The sequence below is a fragment of the Macrobrachium rosenbergii genome, chromosome 8 (assembly GCF_040412425.1).
Source record: "Macrobrachium rosenbergii isolate ZJJX-2024 chromosome 8, ASM4041242v1, whole genome shotgun sequence".
NCBI lineage: Eukaryota > Metazoa > Arthropoda > Malacostraca > Decapoda > Palaemonidae > Macrobrachium > Macrobrachium rosenbergii.
The window spans coordinates 12,006,636-12,030,168 of record NC_089748.1 but is presented as its reverse complement, the minus strand read 5'-3'; the positions used below and the strand labels follow the sequence as shown (position 1 = coordinate 12,030,168).

Genomic DNA, 23,533 nt, shown 5'->3' with positions numbered 1-23,533 from the left:
GGACTTTTTTTCTATTTTATACATTTTATATTTCCGTATGATTAACCGGCCTCGAAACGCTGATCCACTCTCTTAGTTTTCTGTAAAAGAAAGCTATTGAGATGGTTTTGTTTGTCCGTCCGCACTTTTTTCTGGCCACCTTCAGATCTTAAAAACTACTAAGGCTACAGGGCTGCAAATTGGTTTGTTGATCATCCAACCTCCATTCACCAGACATATCAAATTACAGCCCTCTAGCCTCAGTAGTTTTTATTTTATTAAAGGTTAAAGTTAGCCATGATCGTGCGTCTGGCACTGCTGTAGGTGCCAATAACACAGACCCCCACCGGGCCGTAGCTGAAAGTTTCATGGGCCGCTGCTGCGAGTTTCATGGGCCGTGGCTGAGAGTTTCATACAGCATTATACGCTGTACAGTAAACTCGATTGCGCCGAAGAAACTTCGGTGCATTTTTTACTTGTTTATTTTTGCGAACCATCTTACTGAGGAGACGAGTTGCCCTACTGTAAAACTTCCCCCTAACAGAGCTGAGTTTGGAAAACATAAAACAATTGTCACGGCTACATTCATACTTCAGCTGTTTTATCTGGAATAAATTCCTTGCGCAGAAAGGTACAGCATTAACCGCTGCATAAGAGACAAACAGGAAAAAGTGTATGATTTTATCTTAAGGTTGCATTTACACAGAACGAGTCAAGTAGAGTCATTGACGCTAGTCAAACTGACTCGTTCCCCTTCACACTGAATGCTCAGTACCCAATCTGATTTTGAGGAGTATGGAATCATATTCTCTTGCTGAACCATCTGTTGTGTTGATTCGGCGCCGTAAACGCGGGAGAAGAACTCGAGTCTGGGTGCATGAACTTAAAACATCTCTGCAACGATCCGTCTAATGGGAATGGGTACATTGAAAAAAATAAGTATATTTATGGACATGTATATGTATTCTTGTACGCTTGCATGTATTCTCATATGCTTATTGCCCCGCAATCTTGCGTTGTGTTACACAAGACGAAATGTATCGATTTTGTAAGTCGTCGTCTTCCCCCACCCATTTGTTACCTGGTTGTATATATAAGCTTTGGCAGCCCCTTCCTTTCCGTAAAGCATTTAGGATATGTATCTAGAAAAGTAAAGGGAATAATTCCGGAAATGGTCCGGAGTGACAGAGGGAGAGTCATATCGTCATGTGTGAGGAAATTGTTTCCCAAGAAAGGAAATACGCAAAGAAACGCGAGGAAAAAGAAGAAAGCTGAATAGGGCCGTGTTGTAGAGGATAGAAGGGCTGTCATGGAGTGATGAAGTAAAAGATTGGCTGAGAGAGAAGGAGAGTTTTTCGTGTTTTGTCGTCGTCTTGTGAACCCTTTATTATTCATGATGTTGTCTCTGAAACCATTCATTCGCGAGGAGCTTCATAACCAAAGGCGGGGAAAAATGGCATTAAATATTTTGTTTGCTTGTATCGGGCTTTTCCACTCCTCTCATTTTCTATGCATTTTTGCTGTTGACTTGTCTATATTTTTTTAAAATAATTTTCTGTAGCCGTGGAATTTAAGTGATTATTATTGTTATTATTGAAAACTGTATTAAACGTAAATTTCTTAAAATGCTTGTACAAGTAATCTTGCTCTCGACTTATCAAGCTGCCTCTAAAGCCAGTGGAGGCCGATTGATCAAGTTAGCCAAAGCTTCCTTTTCTACTAGGGCTGATAAATACCTACATATATACAACTGTAGAGCCTTTAATTATCTTTGTAAAAACGTGATACATTGTCACCAAAAACTTGGTGCATTATCTCGTCAATTAGCTGTTACACATTAAAAATTATATGTGCCCTGTGACGCCCACCCCATTAACCATTCAGACAAGGAGAAACCGCATATATTGGAATTCTCACATCAGCCGCTTCAATTCCCTCAGAAACTGCACCTTTCATCTCATTGTTGCACACGATCGCATGCTTCTGGTCATCGAGTCCCGTTCTGATATTGACAGCCCCTCCCTCCTCCTAAGAGTTTCGACTTTGTCCTCCTTTCCCCTCATAGGATCAAACCAGGTAAAAAGACTCAGAACCGTTAATTCACCAACGCCAAACTCACCACTCCTCAGCTAGATCAGTAAATATTTCACTCTTTTATCTTTTAATTAATTGATTTATACTTTGCCAACGGAAACTAACCTAGCAGGATGGAAAATATTTACCATAAGACTGTGATTGCTACTCTAGCATTGGGAGATAGTTTACTGCAGGAGAGGAAAACTGTGCTACATATATATATATATATATATATATATATATATATATATATATATATATATATATATATATATATACACATTATATATATAAATATATATATATATATATATATATATATATATATATATATATATATATATACTATATATCATATATATATATATATATATATATATATATATATATATATATATATATATATATATATATATATATATATATATATATATATATATATATATATATATATATATATATATATATATATATATATATATATATATATGAGCAGAGTACAGGAATGAAATAAAAGAAGCATGTACTGAGTCCTCCTGTGTTCTTTCAACACATCTTCAAGGTATAACGTAACTAAAATATGTGTTGAAGGAACGCGATAGCGCTCGTGAAATTCATCTTTTATTTAATTTCCTTAGCCTCTGCCATATATACTATCACATGCTGTTAAGTAACGTTGGATGATACACACATATGTATGTGTGGGTGTGTGTGCATATATATATATATTGTATATATACATATATATTGTTTGTGTTTCTTCCCAGGAATATATAAACACGCTTATATATATATATTTATATATATATTATATATACTGTATACATACACACACACACACACACACATATATATATATATATATATATATATATATATATATATATATATATATATATATATATATATATATATATCCCATGGAAAGTCGTCATTAAGACTCTTCAAGGACGACTCCGGGAAGCTGAGGGAAGACTACAGACAGCTAGATGGAATTCGAGTGTGATAAATTTAAGGTGGATTCATGTGATACGACCATCTAAAGTGCTTCTAAATTCCTGCAGCAGTCAAAACAGCGACATCAGTGGGCAACTACCAATATCATCCAGTAGAAATTAATGTGGCTGAATAAAAGCCCCGTCAGAAATGAGAAGCCTTCCGGCGGATTTTAACCTGGCTGGTGTAGACCTCACTAATGGACAGAAACAGCTGCTCAACCTTGGCCTTAATTGTCATTTCATTAAAAGGCCCCAAGAGGAAGCGAAACTCATCGAAATTGAAATCCTTATAAATGACTTGCTCTCTTTCCAGACCGGAGGAAAGGTAACCCTCTCCAGTACCATCCGGAAGGAACTCAACGGGGAAGCCGGACGCCAATGGGGAAATTATAGGAGTAAGATCATCGCCCCTCACCTGAAGGAAGCCGCTCTCCAGCTCCGAGAACATCCGGACATCATCCTCAGAAAAGGTGACAAGACCGCTGTCTGTGCCATGATGAAACGTGAAGAATATGACGATAAAATGGACGGCATCGTGAGTAATCCTACGAAATTCCAGCCCCCTAAGCAAGGGCTCTACCGGAAGCCTGAAGAGAAACTTGAATGCAATAATTGAGAAGACAAATTCTGATAATAGAGCTGTGACACTGCCTATGATTATCGGAGACTACTGGCACCGTCAAGAAATATGAAATAGCCAAGACTCTGAATAAGATCATTACTTCCTACATCCGTAGGAGGTACTCTGGTTTCCCTGGTGGAGGTCATCGACATTTTGAGCACTACGTCTCCGAGCAGCTCTACCATCGCATCGCTGGACGTAGAAAGTATGTTCACGAACGTATCGGTGGGCGAAACCATCGATATTATTTCAAGGAGTCTGTTAATCGGATGCCACCACGCCCCTTGACATACCAGAAGATGCACTTCGACGTTGTGTTGATGGAATGTTTATATTTCTTATGAGATTTCTTCTGGCTTTACCTAATCAGTCGTAGAATGCTATCAGATAGACATCTTGGTTCGTTGTCTTGATGATGTTAATACTACTAATTCAGTAATATGTATGATAATGTTTTGAGATTTTTTATAGGAAGGGACGCTTAAAATCGTGAAGGAAAAAATTGATACCTATGTGCTTCCCGCAGGGGGTTAGCGCCTTCAGCGCACCGCATGAGATGCACTTTAGGCATCCCTTCGGCCCTAGCTGCAACCCTTTTCATTCCTTTTACTGTACCTCTGTTCATATTCCCTTTCTTCAGTCTTAATTTCCACTCTCTCCTTACAATTGTTTCATACAGCAATCGCGAGGTTTTCATCCTGTTACACCTTGAAAACTTTTTTATTCTGATTTTTCTTTTCAGCGTTGAATGACCACATAGGTCCCAAAGCTTGGTCTTTGGCCTATTTTTTTTTATTATCCAATATCTCTGTCTTTATTTTATCAAGTAAGGTTTACCTAACAGTCTGCAGAGTGTAAGTCGTCACACAGGTATGACGGATTGTCAAGGGTATAAAAAATGTTGATTTTCAGGTAAAATTGCATTTGTAGCAAAACATTTTAAAATATAACTAAATAAGAAGATAAAAGTTGCAATGAGTTGTTCGACGGTATATTGATGAGTTTTCTTTACGACTTAAATTTGATTTCATTCTGAAGTAAATTCAGATTTTACGCCGTTTTCAAGCAAAAGATAGATTTCCTTTCGTTTCCTAATTATACATTAATTCATGGTAAAAAAAGTTTTTATTTTTTGTGTATATGACGTCATGTTCAAACGTGCCATCTGTGAGTGAGTATCTAGCTTACATTTTGTGATGAGCTGAGGTCTTGAAAGCAGGCAATATCTTTGAAGAAATCTGATATCTTAAATTAGCATAAAAAAGTTGATATTTTCCAGAAACCAATTTCAGATTTTAAATACCAAAATAAAAGAGTCTGAGACCTTGAATGCAAAACGATGATTAAATATTGAACCGTAAAGAGACGTCACAGAGAACGTGAAAGTCAACGAGAATCTTTGAACAACCAAAGGAAAATGTAAAAATCGAATACGAAAGACAAAGTTTTATTTTAGTTCCTCGTTGTGCGAGTCGGTAGAGTTGTCGGCTAGCACTCGCTGTGGCCCGAGTTCGAGTCTCCGGCCGGCTAATGAAGAATTAGAGGAATTTATTTCTGGTGATAGAAATTCATTTCTCGCTATAATGTGGTTCGGATTCCACAGTAAGCTGTAGGTCCCGTTGCTAGGTAACCAATTAGTTCTTAGCCACGTAAAATAAGTCTAATCCTTCGGGCCAGCCCTAGGAGAGCTGTTAATCAGCTCAGTGGTCTGGTAAAACTAAGGTATACTTTTTTTTGAAGGTGGAAATAGCTTGATTTTATATTTTATACCAAAAGCACTGAAAATTTGAACGGAAAAAATAGTCATGAATATCGGATGCAAGAACCAGTTTGAAAATTGGAACAACAGAAACTGCTAAAAATTTATGCGCTAAAGCACCTGAAAATTCAAGGAGCTAACAGAGTTTTCAAATAGAACAGTTCGCGTACAACAGACTTCGAAAATCAAACGCCGAAAAACGTTGAAAATGAAAGAACAAGCAAAATACCCATAAAACACGAGAGCCAGAAAAATGATGAAATACAGAAACAAAATTAACGGAAAACTCTTATCGTTAGAAAATGCTTGGAAATTGGGTCACCGGCAATATTTTGGAAAATCGAAACTAAACGCAGCTGGAAATAACCTATTGTGCTTCAGTTTCTGCAAATAGACGCCATGTTCAGTTTAGTGTAATGGCGAATTTCCAAAATTTTTTTTAATAAACCTTCGGAATGTTTAAGAATCATTTGTAAAAATAAACATCAGAAAGAGCAAATCTATGGAATTCGACAGCGATGCGAAAATGCCAAGTTGCTCTAAAACTGAATGCGTTAAGAATTCCTCATAATGACGCTTTGCAAACCATGAGCTTTCAAAAGCTCTTGGTGGTCAATTTTCGGCATTTTCATTAAACCAGTTTTAAACTTGACTCACTGTAAGGTTAATGTAACTTCTTTTTTTTTTTAACTAAAATTTGGGAGTCCCGAATTCGTATAACAAAAGAGCTATAATTTTCATGTTGAAATTTTGGTGTAAAATAGGTCTTTGACCTGGAGAGGTATTTCATGGTTTTTATGAGGTGAAGTAGTGTATGATTTGAAGATGGAAGAAAGGGGGAATGTTGATAATGATAATCATCATCATCATCATCTCTAAAGGAAGTATGGGGACGTTTGGTCATCACTCAAGCCCACACGGAACTTGAATATTCATAAAATGAACTTCAGTTACAAGTTTTGCGGACCAAAAACTTGGAAAATTGGAATAGCAAAAAGAGCTTGAAAAATAGAGTGCCAAACCTCTCAAAAACTGCGTCATAAGAAACTTATGAACAGTTTCGCAGAAGTGTTGTTTCCTAGTAATATATGTTTTTTAATAACTTCAGCAATTTCCCTCATATTTTATATAAGAAACAAATGTTTCAAGTGCATATTTGCTTGCAGAGTTAATTTCATAAACTTGTTCATTGACAAAGAAGTAATTTTTATATTGTGTGAATTGGAGAAACAAATCCACAGCTATGTATATGTACTTCTATTTAAAGATATATCAGTGCAGATAGCTTTCAGGAATCTGTTCGATTGAAAAGGGGAATCGAACAGATTCCTGAAAGCTATCTGTACTGATTTATCTTTAAATATATGTATATATACATAACTGTGGATTTGTTTCTCCATTTTAAGACTCATGCTACTATGAGTATTATTTAATTTAATAATTGTTTGAATTATTTAAATGGACAAATGCTCATATCTTTCTCATTTTTTTGTATGACGTTTATGTGGGATAAGCTTGAACACATTTACAAATTAAAACTGAACCTTCCTATCCCTCCTATTTCTTTGATTCCTCTGGGCTTCCATCATTCTGTTAGCAAATCTCTCACAATTTTTTTTTTTTTTCATTTTACATACCACCTTAATGGCGAGACTTGGGGTTCTGTACTTGCTTATGTTTTTCCTTGGTATTATAAACATTGTACTTTGAAGAGGCTGGTTTATCGACCTTTATAACTATGCCCTACGCCTATTATATTTCTTTTCCTTTTCTTCAGGTGTAGGCTATAAACATTACAAAAGGTATATATAAGTTATATATTATAGGTATATATATATATATATATATATATATATATATATATATATATATATATATATATATATATATATATATATATATATATATATATATATATATATATATATATATATATATATATATATATATATATATATATATATATATATATATATATATATATATATATATAAACCAGTTAAAAGTACAGTGGTTATAATACCAAGGAAGAACAGAACCCCAAGTCTTGCCATTAAAGTGGTATGTAAAAATGAGAAAAAGAATTGTGAGAGAATTGCTAACAGAATGATGGAAGACCAGAGGAATCCAAGAAATAGGATGGATAGGAAGGTTGTTTTATTTGTAAGTGTGTTCAAGCTTATCCCAGATAAACGTCATACAAAAAAGTGAGATATATATATATATATATATAGATAGATAGATAAATAGATAGATATTTAGATAGATAGATAGATAGAGAGAGGTAGGCCATATATGCACTTGCACACGTTCTTATGGAAATGTCATTTCAGTTTACGACGCGTTTTATATTTCGCCGCTGGTATGAAGTTATTGTTTCGAGAGCCTTAAAGCATGGTAAAGAAAAGAACCACAAAATAAGACAGTATTTTGTATATTGGTCTTTTCGTTTTCATTTTTGACAACCCTTTTGTTATCTACTTTTCGTTTTAACGATGAAATATTTACAGCCTCGAGGAAGATAATTTGAAACCAAAGCAAACACGTAGGTTTGTAATTCTCTCTCTCTCTCTCTCTCTCTCTCTCTCTCTCTCTCTCTCTCTCTCTCTCTCTCTCTCTCTCTCTCTCCACACACACACACACACACACACACACACACATATATATATATATATATATATATATATATATATATATATATATATATATATATATATATATATATATATATATATATATATATATATATATATTCATGTATATATTATATGTTTGCGTGTGTACGTGTGCGTATGAGTAGCATTGAAAAATATACCAGGCATATGCATTTTTTCATTAATGTAAACTCACAATTGTGCAATCATACATTTTCCGTATACTTACTCAAAAAACACAGAGAGAGAGAGAGAGAGAGAGAGAGAGAGAGAGAATTGTGTATAGGAGAGTTTGGAACTCAAGTTTTTACTGAAACTCAGCATGAGGCTCAATATGTACGTGCAAAAGCTTTTGCCCATAAGTGAGGTCCTTTATCTGGATACTTACTACCCAAATTAAGGGGTCTTTTATGTATATTACATAAGAACGCGTGTATATTAGCGTGAAAGGACAATAGTAAGTTTATTTTTCCTTGAAACTTTCGTTTACCTTCTAGAATCCTGAGAAAGTAGTATACGCTTTTCAAAGCGTTATAACTTTCATTATTGTACGGGACAAATATGTATCTTACGTGTGGTACTTGAATAAGGCATGGCTCCTGAGCACTCTCAGAAAAGCTTCTTTACCTAGGATTGCCTCTCCTATCCCCCCCCCCCCCGCCTCTCTCGCTCTCAAAAGAGTTGTGGTGCATGGTTTTTTATTCTTCACTAAAAGGACTTTTGTTTATCTCTGAAACAGGCACTGGTCTGTAAACTTCAAATTTGTTCACCTTGTACTCTATTACTTTTTTTTTTTTTTTAATTTCAGCACATTCAGTGGGTTTCTTTGGTCGTACACACATACATACATATTTATGCATATTACACACACACACACACACACACACACACACACATACATATATATATATATATATATATATATATATATATATATATATATATATATATATATATATATAACAATTATTGCGTCTGTGCTGAACTTACGTATATTTTGGAAATAAATCAACAAGTGAAATTTTGTCAGTCTTCTACATTTTCAGTCGTTCCGATTTTGTTGTTCATGAGGAACTGTGGTTTGATAGATAAAATATAAAAATAAGTAAATAATAAAAGCACGAAAACAGCATTTGTCGAATTTAAATTTAAATTTTTTAAAAATATCACTTAACTTATTAAGAATTTTAATATACCTTTTTAGCGTGGAAGCATGAGTAAATGTATTTATTGTGTGTATGTGTTACAGGATGAGAACGTGTGCCTATGTGGTATTTTATCCTAATCCTTTGGGCCAGCCCTATAAGAGCTGAAAGTCAGCTCAGTGGTCTGGTTAAACTATTTTAATACCACTACTGAGCTTACGTATAAGTATATACAGAGATTGTGAGCCACACTTATTTTCTTTGAAAGCAATGGAAAATCCATTCAGCGTCAAGCAACTCGTGTTGTTTGAACTGTTGGTTGGTTCTGATTTCTGCTGCATCGTCTAGATTATGAAATTACATTGAAATCTACATGGAAACTGATATGTAAGATGTAACAGCTAAAGCTCTGCTTATGTAGCTTAACAGGCAGTTTGCTGGAAACATCGGGAACTGACTTATGAGCACGTGTGTATGTATGTATGTATGTATATATATATATATATATATATATATATATATATATATATATATATTATATACATATACATACACATACACATATATAAACTATCACTTACACCATTGTTCTGTGTGCATTATTCAGGAAAAGTTACTTTTCCTGAATAAATATCTCCATAGATACCATCCAGTTTTAATGAGGTCACACATATATATATATATATATACAGTATATATATATATATAATATATATATATATATATATATATATATATATATATATATATATATATATATATATATATATATATATATATATATATATATATATATATATATATATATATATATATTGAGAGAATGAATGATGGAAATGATATATATAGTTTCATTTATTCTTTGGCAATTTTGAAGCAAGACTGCCTCTTCAGAGCTAGAAGCAGAAATACAAAAACTCTGTTTAAAAACAAAATTAAATCAAATACACAGGTTAAAAAACAGAAATATATGTCTAAAGCCAGCTTCAAAATATGAACAATGAGGGACAAAGGAAAGCTCACACAGAATGAAAGTTTTGAGCATAGCAGATGAGATTTGTTTATGTCCACTATTACTGGCAACCCCGTGCTCTAAGAACAGTTTGTTCTTGGTTGATTCCACAATGGGAATTAATTCACGCATTCAGCATCCGTATTGTGGAAATAAGATAAAGCAGCAAGATTACATCTCGGGTAAGTATTTATATAAACCGCCAACGAACGCACAAGACTGCTATTTTGTTTAAACATGAAAAGACAGCCAATTGTTTACGAATTCCTTAGAATCAGCCTAGGATTAGGAAAAAAAAATTATATAATATATATATATATATATATATATATATATATATATATATATATATATATATTATATAATTTGTAATCTGTGTTGAAGTAGTTGAAGCATACAAGGTAAGGAGGAACACATTTGAAACCTGTATTTATAAATTTCTTGAGCAAATTTTCAAATGTGTTGGGTAACAGTTTTCCTTAAAATCGGGTTGAGAAATTTACCTTGAATGTCTAAAGGAAGCCAAACGGGAGATGTGTACATGTGTGTGCATACTTTCATGTTTGTTTGTTTTGCAGTGTAATGTTTTAATGAATTTATATCTGTCGTGCAATATCTCGCCTACTCAACCAGCGCAGCGCGTTATATGTCTGTACATATGAAAAAGATGTGGTTTCTTGTAGGCACTTCTTTGATAAAAAAAAGTGTACAAAAGGAAGCTGGAGTAAGATAATGCATGCGCGAGAGAGGTGATAATTGTTGCAGATTGCTGAAGATTACCTTCTGAACTACCGTGCCTTGTGATGGGAACAATTATAACACCTTTGTCTCAAAGTGTGTATCGTGTGCGATTGATAATGCAATTTTGTATACGTATGCTTGAGAGGTATTTTCTCTGACGTATAGAATTTCCGAAACGCTTCTTCACATCTTATGAAAAAATGACTTACGTTAGATTTTTGTATTGATATTAGGCTACTGTATTTGTTAATGTGTCATGACTGTGCTGTAACATATTTCAGATTTTTTAAAATTATGGTAAATAAGTTGATACTCCACATTAATATAAAATTAATTCTTGTTTGATACTCCACATTAATATAAAATTAATTCTTGTAACCCGGTGTTAATCTTCCAGTGAAACAGGAAACTTGTCTTTGGCTTCGGTGGTTTTCAGTAGTTGTTATTAGCTGATGTTTCCTCGCCACCTTCACTACTTGAAAAATATTTGTGTGTCATTTGTATTATAATCTGTTACATTTTTGATGAATATTTTTGTTGAATGTTTTCCCAAGAAAATCTATATTCCCAGGTGTTCCTCTTCTGTTTGCCTTTTGTTCGAATTCCCATCGGTGTCAAATTACGTAGCTTTGAGGTTGGATTCAGTTGCTTTTTTTTTTTTCTTCGCAGTTTGCCGTTCGGGGCCGCCTAGTAATTGAATTGTCTGTTCTCCGGTTAGTACGCCCGTTAAAGTTAGTGTCATTAAGCACTGTCATTTTAATATCTTTCAAGGTAAAACTCTCAAACTTCAAATCTATTATTTTTGAGGGAGGAAAATTCAACATTATTCTTGAAGGTCGAAGGTCAGAAAAGAAATTTGCTACCTTGGGGAAAGTTGTTTCCCAAACACATCTTGTTTTCAATTTCTTCTACTGGAGTAGGTTACCTAATACTACTTTCCTCACTTTAAATTGTCTCCGTAGGGGGGTAGAGCCGTCAGTGCACCTCACGCTGTGCATTGCAGGCATTAATATTCTTTGCAGCGTCCCTTCAGCCCCTAGCTGCAGTCCCTTTCGTTCCTTTTTATTGTACTTCCGTTCATATTCTTTTTCGTCCATCTTACTTTCCACCCTCTTCAAACAGGTTTTTCATAGTGCAACTGCGAGGTTTTCCTCCTGTTACGCCTTTAAACCTTTTTACTCTTTATTTACCTTACGGCGAGGAATGACCTCATAGTTCCCAGTGTTTGGCCTTTGGCCTAAATTTTATGGTCCATTCCGTTCATTTCTTACTGAAATTGTGCTCTGTGGCTTTATAACTGAATCGAATAGGACTTTTCCTTATGCGACTAATTATTAGAGAGTAAAAAATGACGGTTATGCTTTTCTCCGCACACCATTGTCCTAGCCCGTCCAGCGGGATTGCCCGTAGACTATCATCCCGACCCTTGGCTTTAAGTACCGTGCCGAACTCGGTATTACTGTACAGTAATAATTATAAAAAGCTTGAGGAGAAGTTACGCGTAGAAATAGAATAATTATATCGAAACATTGATTTTATATATAATAGTAGTGTCGTTATTATTGCTGTAGTATTATCGTTATTATTGCCGTTGTCTCATCTGTAGACGCTGACCATTTTAAACTTATCAAGTGGTGTATGCATGTATGGCATGTTCTTGAATATTTGAGAAAATAATAGTGCATTTAGATATATTTTAGGTGTTTTGTCTTCCTTTTTCCCTGCATACTCTCAGTACAGAATTAAGTTAGTTTCTGAGTATATTTTTTTCATCACCTCTCAAGCATGGTAATCCCAAATATGTTTTTTCTGTATACAAGTGTGTGTGTTTTCTTTGTATGTATCTAGTATTTCACACGTAGTCATCAACTTTATCTCATTTGAATAAATGGTATATGTCGTTACTCTTCAAGTATTTGTTGCACTAAATTTATTTCGGTTTCAGTGTTTATTTGTAGAACGAGCCGCTAAGGAAGCGGGTGAGAAGGGGCCAATTAACGTAAGAAATCTCCGATGGGAAAACCTCTTCGGTTAATTTAAAAGTTAACCAAGTTACTCCAACTTCCTTCTTGACTTCCAAGTTGGAGTTTCGATAAAAGATAATTGATCCATCAGCGTTCAGGGCAATCATTTTTCAAGTAATTACTAAAGAGGACTATCGTAAAAAAGATTGAAGAAGTCAGGACAGGGATATTTGTGCTTAAGGAGTGCATAAGAGCGTGTGGTAAATGATCTATAGCATTCTTCCCTTTCAAGCAGAAGGACTCAGATTCGATATCTTGGCGTGGAGGGGCGGATGGGCACGCTCCTGTTAAACACGTTATTTCTCCATTGGCCTAAACAGTGCATTATGTCGTGGTCAAAACCAGTGTTGAAAATGGGGTGCCGGATAGCCACCTCGCCTCAAAAGACTTGCTGAGAGCTACAAGGTACACACATTTAGTGCAGCAGATAATTGCATATTTCATAAGAATCGTTCAGATAGTGAAACAAGCATGAAATTTTGCACAAGTGCTCTTTAAAAGTTCCCTCTATCAGAAAAGGGCGCTGGCCACGCAAAAATTTAATATGGCGGCCAAATTCCAAGATGGCGGCCAGTATCGACAGATTTTGGCTAATTTTTTCACTAGAATGGCATGTATTTGCTTCTAGCAATATGGTAAAGCTCTTCCATACTATTTCTTGTGAATATTATGTTTCTGTAGCTTCCCAGTACAGTTTACCTGTAAATATGGGGCTATATGGCTGCCAAGAAAAGGTAGAAACAATAATTATAATGAGAAATAATGCCCGTTCAACAATTATCGTTTTAAGCATGGATCTTGGTTTCTGTGGTTTTAGATCCTAATGAGGCCATCTCTTTCGAATAACTCAACAATTTTGAAGGAAAATTAATAAATGTAAAAGAGTGTATGTCTGCACACAACCAGGGCACACTGGTGACATCACTGCTGTGTAACTCAGCATGGGGTTCAGTGCCAGCTAATCCAGCTTTACTAATCCTGTAGTCTTAGACTAGTAGTTGTAGTATAGTTTAGTTTAGTGTCCCAAATGCTTTCTAACAGCCCCAGACCAGCTATAGTTAGATAGCCGCACCTGAATAGACAGGATGTGCCAGCGCGGAGAGCCGAGCCAAGGGTATGGGGGCTGTACATGATGGTTCATGTACTTACCCGGATGGTGTACAGATCACACGGGACTTAAATGGCACTGGATGAATGATCGGGCTAGGTGTAGGAGACCGAACCTAGTTGAATCCCATACAGGAATGTGTGCTTTGTTTAAGGTGGTAAAAGGATAACCCTCGGCCTTAATCAAAAGTGAAATCATGGCAGAATGTGATGCCAATCCAATATTGAGCAGTAGAAAACAAACTGGAGTTTGTGTTGTCTTTGTCAGAAGGACAGAAGAGGTGAGCACTTGACATCACCTCCAAGTCATCATGTCCTAGACCATGATGGGTACACAATGCTGGCAAGGAACATTCCATGTTCAGTGAAATTAATGAAATGCCACTGATAATGGATCCAGCAAGGCTGGATGAAGGTGATGGCATAGAGGCCACTCTCAGGAAAAATGCAGCAAAAATACCATGTGAACTGTCGCTTGTTGTTTAACAACACTAAACTGGACCGTGCAAGAAAGCGACAATCCAATGACCAGACCAGCAACACTGAGACTAGTCGTGCAAAACTGCGCCGAACCAGTCATGACAATGAAGTTTGCATTTTCTGTGAGAAAGTGGCACCTGCATCTGATCTCAGACAGGCTAGTACTAAGGGCCTTGACTTGAAATTTCGTGAATGTGCAGAGATACTTAGTGATGGCAAGCTCCTTGCTGAGTTGACTGGTGGGGATGTCATTGCACAGGAGTTTAAGTATCACCATGCCTGTCTTTGTGCCCTCTACAACAGAAAAAGGTCCTACCTGAGGAGCCTTGAGAAAGACCAAGGTAGCACTGAGTCAGAATCAGATGTGTATCCACTAGTTCTGTCAGAACTGATGACATACATTGTTGAAAACAACCTTTGTTCAGATGATCCAGTCACATTTCGGCTGGCAGATATTTGCCACCTCTACCAACAACGTCTGGAACAATTAGGTGTAGAGTCACCAAGTGTAAATTCCACGAGACTCAAAGACAAACTTCTGGCAGAAATTCCAGAACTTGAGGCTCATAAATCTGGCAGAGATGTATTACTTGCATTTCAAAAGGATGTGGGAAAAGCACTTGCTCAATCATCTGATCTTTCAGAGGCAGTTATCATTGCTAAAGCAGCAAATATTCTCAGAAAGTCTATACTTGATCATCAGTCACGGTTTGATGGCACATTTTCTGAGGCTTGTGTACGAAATTCTGTGCCTCCTCTCCTGCTCCAGTTTGTAGGGATGGTTGAGCATGGGGCTGACATCAAGTCACAGTTACGATTTGGAGCACCAAAGTCAGACCAGGCCATTGCACAGCTCATGCAGTTCAACTGCTACTCCCGATACAAAGAGGGAGCAACAACTCATAGACACTCCAAAGACAGAGAAACACCATTCCCAGTCTACATGGGACTCTCAGTCTATGCCAAAACCAGGAAGAGAAACCTGGTTGAAATGCTACATCAGTATGGCCTCAGTATCTCTTATGACAGAGTACTGGAGGTCTCTGCACAGTTAGGAGATGCCACAGTTAGCAAATATGTGGAGGAGGGTGTGGTCTGTCCCCAGTACTGCGAAAAGGGTTGTTCACCACTGCAGTGATGGACAACATCGACCACAACCCATCTGCAACTACTGCCACTACCTCCTTCCATGGAACTAGCATCTCCATATTTCAGCACCCCACCAAGGAGAACACTGGACAGGAAAGACAGCAACTAAAGTATTCCATTGACAACAAAGACATTGCCCACCCCAGCTCAGCAGAACTTCTACAGACACACCTTGACAGAGGCCGCACTAAATTTCAAGTTTTCAGACTCTTTGGCAAACAATGCAGTCTCCTTCTATGAGCCGATAAAGAAGAACAGAACTGACTTCTTCAGGCAAGAAGCTGCTCCTGTAGAACAGTCAAAGCAGAAACTTCTGAAGGAGGATTGCCAGCTTTTTCAAAGCTATTTATATCCTGTCAGAGCCGTGAATGTGATCTGCAGGAATTCTTCCAGCACGAGAATCAAACATTCCCAGCTTCCCATAGTGAGGGTGGTAGGCTGTACACATGTCAGAAGTCTCAGCTGACCTCGGTCCTGGAGAGTCATGTTACACTAGAAGACAAAGAACCAAAGACTGATGTCCTCATTGTAGATGGATCAGCTTTGGTCCATGCCTTGCCACCAAAGAAAGGAAAGACCTTTGAGGGCTATGCACTTTGCGACTTCTTGCCTGTGATACAATCCTATAGCAGCAAGTACACATCATCACATCTTGTATTTGATGTATACAATACATCCAGCCTCAAAGCTGAGACCAGGCTCCAACGTGGTCAAGGAGGAAGGCGCAAGGTGACAGACAAGAACACAATTCCATCCAACTGGCGCAATTTCCTAAGACACGATGCCAACAAGACAGAGTTGTTCCAGTTCCTGGCAGACAAAGTTGCCCAGATGTCTGCCACAAATGTTGTCATTGCTGCTGTCCTCAGCAAGGGCTGTCCTTCATGAGGCTACTGGACTGGAAAAGTGCTCTCATGAGGAAGCTGACACCCCATCTTTCTCCATGCCAAATATGCCACAGAACATGCAGCCAAGACCATCACGGTTAAAGCAAATGACACAGATGTTCTTGTCGTTGCAGTCAGTGCTTTCTCCACTCTCCACAATCTAGGGCTAGAGAGCTATGGGTGGCATTTGGCCAAGGCCAGAGCCTGCGCTGGATTGCTGTGCATGACCTGTGCAACTCTCTGGGCCAGGAGAAGGTGAATGGCATGCTCTTCTTCCATGCGTTCACAGGCTGTAATACAGTGTCAGCCTTCCGGGAGCAAGGGCAAGAAGACCGCCTGGCAGACATGGAACATCTTTCCAGAGGCCTCCACTGTGTTCTCCAAACTGAGTCACTACCCTCTCAGAGTGGAAGAGAGTGACCTGAAGGTCCTGGAGAGGTTTGTCATACTTATGTATGAAAGATCCAGCACTGCTGGCACTGTGGATGATGCTAGACTTGATATGTTTGCCAGAAAACAAAGGGCATATGAGGCCATTCCACCAACCAGGGAGCTCTCCTCCAACACACCAAGCGTGCTGCGTACCAGGCTGGTTGTGTGGGGGCAGGCCACCCAGTGTCAGCCACAGCCAGAGAACCCTGCTGAGTGGGGATGGCAAAAGTCTGGTGAAGCATGGCAAGTCCTCTGGACAACCAACTCGCCCTTAGCCAAGAGTTGCCAACAGCTTACCAAATGTGGATGCAAAGCAGGCTGTCAGGGAAAGGTGCAAGTGCTACAAGCTGGGTCTTCCTGCACAGCTCTGTGCACTTGCAAATGTGAAGTCTAGATAAATATTGCCCTCTCTTCAGTAGATAATCTAGCTTGAGCATCCAACGTGTCATGCTATGCCTACCTTCGTATCCTCGAATTTTCAAAGGTGTAGGTTGAGAGACCTATACATAGATTGGTTGCGTTTAGTCGTATTTCTCTTCTTTTTCTTTTTATGGTTACAGTCTTAGACACAATGTTGTATGTGACCATACCATTACTATTTCAGTTGAAAATAGCATATTAGTTAAACTGTCTGATCACATGAATATACCATTAAATAAAACAGTTGGTCTCTATGTCTGCTAGCGCTGTGGATAGAAAAAAACTTTTATGGCAACCATTTTGTACGCCATCTTGGTTACAATTCATTTAGTAGTTTTCAATAAAATGGGGTTTTCAAGAAATGTGTGGTATGGAACATTTTTATAACCTAAAAGTCGAGGTTTAAAAAAAAAAAAAAAAGCTGGCATATTCCATCAATAGATGCTCCCAAACCAGTGAGTCTCAACATAGATGGCGGCCATTTTGAAAAATAGCCGCCATCTTGGATTTCAGGTGGCCAGCGCCCTTTTCTAAGAGAGCGTAGTCTTAGGAATGTTTGTGCCAAATTTCATGCTTGTTTCACTATCTGAACGATTTTTACAGCAATCTGCTGCACTAATTCTGGCGCCACCGTTCTGAGTGGGAATATATATATATATATATATATATATATATATATATATATATATATATATATATATATATATTTATTATTACACACTCACACATATATATGTATGTATAGAGAGAGAGAGAGCGCGCAAGAGCGAGAGAGAGGTAACATCTTACAGGTGATACACTAAGTTCTTCTGTTTCTTTATTTACTCGTTCAGAAATTACTATATATGGTTAGCACTATATCGAGCATTTCATGGCAGTCGGTCATCCAAATCAGATTATGAACGATTCTGTGTATCGGAAATATCGTTATTATACAAAACGCCGAAAGAGTATCTACATTGAAGGTGCTGAATTGTGAAGGGGCATTACCTAACCTTTACTTATTACCCTGGAATGACATGGTCAGACATGAGGATCAAAGGAATTAAGTACAGCAGAGCAATTAATGCTTGGTCTTCAATCATTGTGATTTAGCGGTTTCTTTGATAATACGAGATGTCCTTGTTGCCTGCGTGGGAATGAGACTAAGGAAAAACTCCCAACGTATGGAACGCTTTGCCTGATTTCGGTGTGTCGAAGTTCTCTCGAGTTTAAAGACCACTAGAAATATGGCTCTTAATCACTCTATGAAGGCATTCAAACTTTTAAGACCCGAACGCTAAGTCGTATGTTCATGAAGCTTGTTTGGAATTATTCTCACAAAAGAAAGGGAATTAGGATAAACGGAGAATATCGAAAGGCACGTTTAGATGGAAAAGTTTTAATTTATTATACGAAAAGGGAGAGTAAGAGATAAATGAAAGGACACATGTTTCCTATTCCTGAAATAACTTCCGTTTAAGTAGGTTCTATTATATATATATATATATATTATATATATATATATATATATATATATATATATATATATATATATATATATATATATATATATATATATATATATAGAGAGAGAGAGAGAGAGAGAGAGAGAGAGAAGAGAGAGAGAGAGAGAGAGAGAAGGAGGGGGCGCTTTCTTTCAGTGTTACACCCTTGCAGTGATTATGTGGTTCGGAAAAGTATCTGAAGCCTTTGCAGATGTTCCCAGTGGTGTACCCAAGTACTGCGCCAGGATCGTTCTGGCCTCTTGTTTGTTAGATGTCCTTGCCGCAAATTGTCTAACTTTGTCCCCAAAATCTACAGAAGTTGCTAATAAGCCAGACGATACTGGACGTTTGTGTGACTGTACGTGTTTATAAAAACAGATTGGTAGAAAAATACGTAGGATAATTCGTTCGGAGTTAAATGATTTTAAATAGTTTTTTCTTCTTGGTTGTAGGATTGTGAAATTTGTGAATGAGGTAGAGCAAGAGAGCTGTGTTCTTCTGTGTGTGTGTGTGTCTTTGAATACTCTCATTTATCAATGTAGTCTTTTGTCTGTCGTCTGTGAGAGGTTTCAGTCCTCTCAAGTGAATAGGAATGTCTTGATGTACGATATTGGTGTATGTAATGTTGTATTTTGAAATTTTTTTTTTTTATTCATAGACATTTTACAATAAGTAACTGAAGGGTACATTGTGCAAGTAGTTATTCTAACGATTTATTGATATATTTTCCATTTCGAAATAGATTGGAGTATTTGATGGAATAAGTCATATGACACAAACATAATGGAAAAAGTGTTGGGCTTGAAAATGAATGCTTTGCCATGAAGTTGTTCTGTTTTCTTTATTTGAGCTTTGCTTTTCTGTTATTTTTAAAAGTTGGGTCTTTTTGGCGAGACAAATCTCTCCGTTGTTGCTCAGTGGTTTTTTTTCTTGTAGAGACAAAAAGGCAATCCACGAAACCATAATTTGGACCAGTATTGTCCTAATTATTTGTAAATAAATATGGATTTTTCAGTTTCTGTAACTAACGTGTATCATTATTACTTCTAATAATATTTGTTTCCTTACAAAGAAAAAAATCCATGTTTTCAGCATGGAAAGGTCAAGTTGATACTTTCTTCTTCGTATATGCAAAGTTTCGAGTACTTTTGCATTATAACTACGTAATTACTTGGTGTAAGAAGACAATCTGCGCCTTAGTAGTTTCTTTTACTTACACTGTTAGCGTTGTAATTCTTTTTTTCTGTTTTTGACCTCGCATGTCATCTTTCCAATGGTAATAGGTGACGTATCATTTTCTTCGGGTGAGTCCTCCACTTTTCCCAAACCTTGATTGAACACCCTTTCTCTTAGAGCCTTAGCGGTTTAGGTAGATAACGGTACTAAGTCTCCCGTATAGTAGATCCTAGCTTGTCACATTTGAAGATAGGTTATACGCTACTGACTTGTTTGCGGAGTTGATTTTGGGTGTTGACACTGCAGATTCTAAGCCTTTATTGTATTCCCTTCATTTTATCCCGTAGCTCAAATGGAATGAAAATCACTGAATTGTTGACGAAGAGATCGAAATAGACAATGCTGTATGTATCTTGGAACGCGTTCGGTCAGTGCAAGAATAATATGTTCATGGGTGTCATCTAGCAGTGATTAGAGACCAGACTTAACAGAGGCAGGCTAATTGGTTCGAGAAACAGAGGAAGTTAGGGAGTTCTACATACAGGAAGTGAATTGTATTACAATGGCTGGGGTTGGGTTGTGCTTTATGAAGAATAATTGGTGTAATTTGGCTTTGGCTTATAGTTCATCTTGGAGACACGTTGCTAGTGTAGTCACCGAGAGCAGAACTCAAAAGAAGGAAAAGAATCATTTAGCACACGCTGTCCACAAAGTCAGTAAGGGATGAGTAACTTTTGAGGATAAATGTTTTGCTTGTGTCTTTTAGTTTTGTATAAGAACTTATTTAAGGTGCACGGTATAAAAGCGGGAAATACAAACTGATATATTTCATGTCGCACATCACCGCCGCGTTTTTGTTCATCGTAAAAGACTGTATTTACACTTAATGCATTCCTGCATGTTGGAAATAAAGAAAAAAATTTTATTGGTGGATATCTATTCGATACGAGGTAGGAGCAGTAGTCATTAAGATTGAAGTATTTCACGACTTCCAATCACGTCTTAGTTTTCTTGAGTGTGACAGAGTAGACTTTTTCCACAATAGATACATTTCCTTTTCATTTCTCCGTAGATTAAAAAAAAAGTTGAATATAAAAAGAAAAATAAAACAATGAGAAAACATGATGAATGAAGGGATTCCTGTTCATTCTTAAGGATGGGTTCCTTCCGAGTGACCCACATATTTGATGGGTCTGCGCCTGATTTACATAAGTGAGAGGCTCAGGGAAGGCAGTAAAAAGAAACTGCCTTTCTTTTGTTGGTGTACATTTGTTTATTTTTGGTTGCTGCAATGTTTAGATATTATTAACAGTATTTTCTTTTGAACATTTCACTGCAGATAATCTATTATGCGATTAGTAAATATCTCCATTTTCATGTTGGTTTATTCCCTTCTTGATGAATAACTTTGTTCAACGCGTTTTATTTTCCTTTTGCTACCATTATTTTAGGCATATTCTGATTTACCTTTCCTATTGATAATGTTTTGTGATTGAGAAGTCATTAATCCAATGGAATATTCCTTTGCATAAGATAGGATATAGGAGAAGTAATGCAAAAGGAAATTTTGCCTCGACTCATTTTTCTCAATATTGTGCTTTGCTTTCTGATGAAAATTTGGTTTGCTCCATTAGGTTTAGAGTATTGTTTTGAAGACAATTTCTTTTAACATTTTAAATTGATTAGTTAAGTAGTCACCGATTTATTCTCGCTCTCTCATACATACGTATATGTATGTATATATGTATATATATATATATATATATATATATATATATATATATATATATATATATATATTTATTGTGTATGCGTGTGTTTGTGAGCGCGCGCGTTTAAAATCATAAAGACGTGACGTATATATGCACTTTCCCCATGGTAATCTGCCTTGTGTGTTTGTATGTGTATGAGTACTCTTATTTACTTACTTTTATACAGGAGATTTGTATAAGTGCGCAGTAGTGTATAAACTTATTCTATACTTGGGCATGCTCATCTACAAGCATTTTAGTAGAAGGTTCTTATTCACTTTGTTTCCCCTTTCTCATTTTGCTCTCCAGTTGGGTGAAAATTATCTGTTCATGTCGTGACACTAAAGGCCAAGATAGTTATGCGTTGTTGTCATCACTTTACCAACAACCGTTTCAAGTATCCTAGGGATTAAGAATATGATCCTGCTCTTAAGTACTCTTGGAATCTTAATTCAAGTACCTTCAACTAGCATATCATGTCTTTATGAGGCTTTGTTGGTTTGTTTGTTAGCGGAACTATGTTGAATTGGTAAGGGATTTTAGTGACCATTAGCTGGAGAGCCGAGCAAATTTCTGTTGTGGTTCATGGTTTGCTGGGCAATTATTGAAACCATGGATTAGCAGAGATTTATTAAATGACAGCTTTAACATTTTTATATAACTTTTGAGTTGAGAGTAACTACGAGAATTTGATTGGGGATTTAGAGTTTTTGTGTACTGATTAATGAATGAAATTTGCATGTTAGTAGGAAATTTTTTTTTGTGTTATCAACAACACGGTTGTTTAGCAGTTTAAATGCTGAAACAGAGAATGGTAGGAATGTCCAAATGTGTCTACCGATTATAAGAAAATCGAAAGAAAAAATACAGTAATGGCAGTGGTCAAACCTTGTTACTTCTTGATTGTAAATCAAACATAAATCAAGCAAACTGATAGGACATTTCAGATTTACAAAATTGTTGGATGAAACGTTTTCTTAGTATCCGTGTACTTTCCCCGAGAAAGAGAAACCACACAGGTACCCTGCATTTAAAAGAGGTGAAGTAGCATTCATTCGAGTGCCTTTCAAGAGTATTGCACTAAGAAACATCTTTGTGGAACTGAAGCCGGTAAAAGAAGGTAATTTTTGTTTATATCAGAATGTTTTCTGAATAGTTTTATCACGGGCAACAAGTACCGTAGTTCTCCCAGAGATATAAGAACAATACTAAGTAGGTAATTAGATTAGTTCTCTATGGTAAGGTTGTACAGTAGAGGATCACTAGTTAGGTGGGGCTGTTATGGTGTTCTACAGTTAGCATAACGAAAACCTTCACTATCACGTCACACCCATGTCTTTGCCAGTCTATCATTAAATACGCCTCCCTCCAGCAAAACTCTTAGGTTTATGAAATGTTCAGCATTGTAGGAAATGAGATTTGAAAAAGATTTAATATCTGCGGTTTGCTTGGCGAACTACTAAATTAATTACTGAAACTCTTGCTAACAGTTCTGGTGGGCATGATTATGTACCTAAGATGCTACAGATCCCCAATAAGTGAAGTTCTAGAGGAAAGAAAAATATGATCAATTGGAGAAAAACTGAGTTAACTGAGGAAAGATCGGTCTTAGCAAGCAGGTTTGGCTTACACCT

The 23,533-nt window shown here is 36.7% G+C and overlaps 1 protein-coding gene across 1 annotated transcript in view; it reads right to left on the bottom strand.

Moving 5' to 3' along the window:
- Aplip1 (JNK-interacting protein Aplip1) overlaps positions 1-23,533 on the bottom strand; it is a 435,485-nt gene that overhangs the window by 372,240 nt on the left and 39,712 nt on the right. The window lies entirely within an intron of this gene.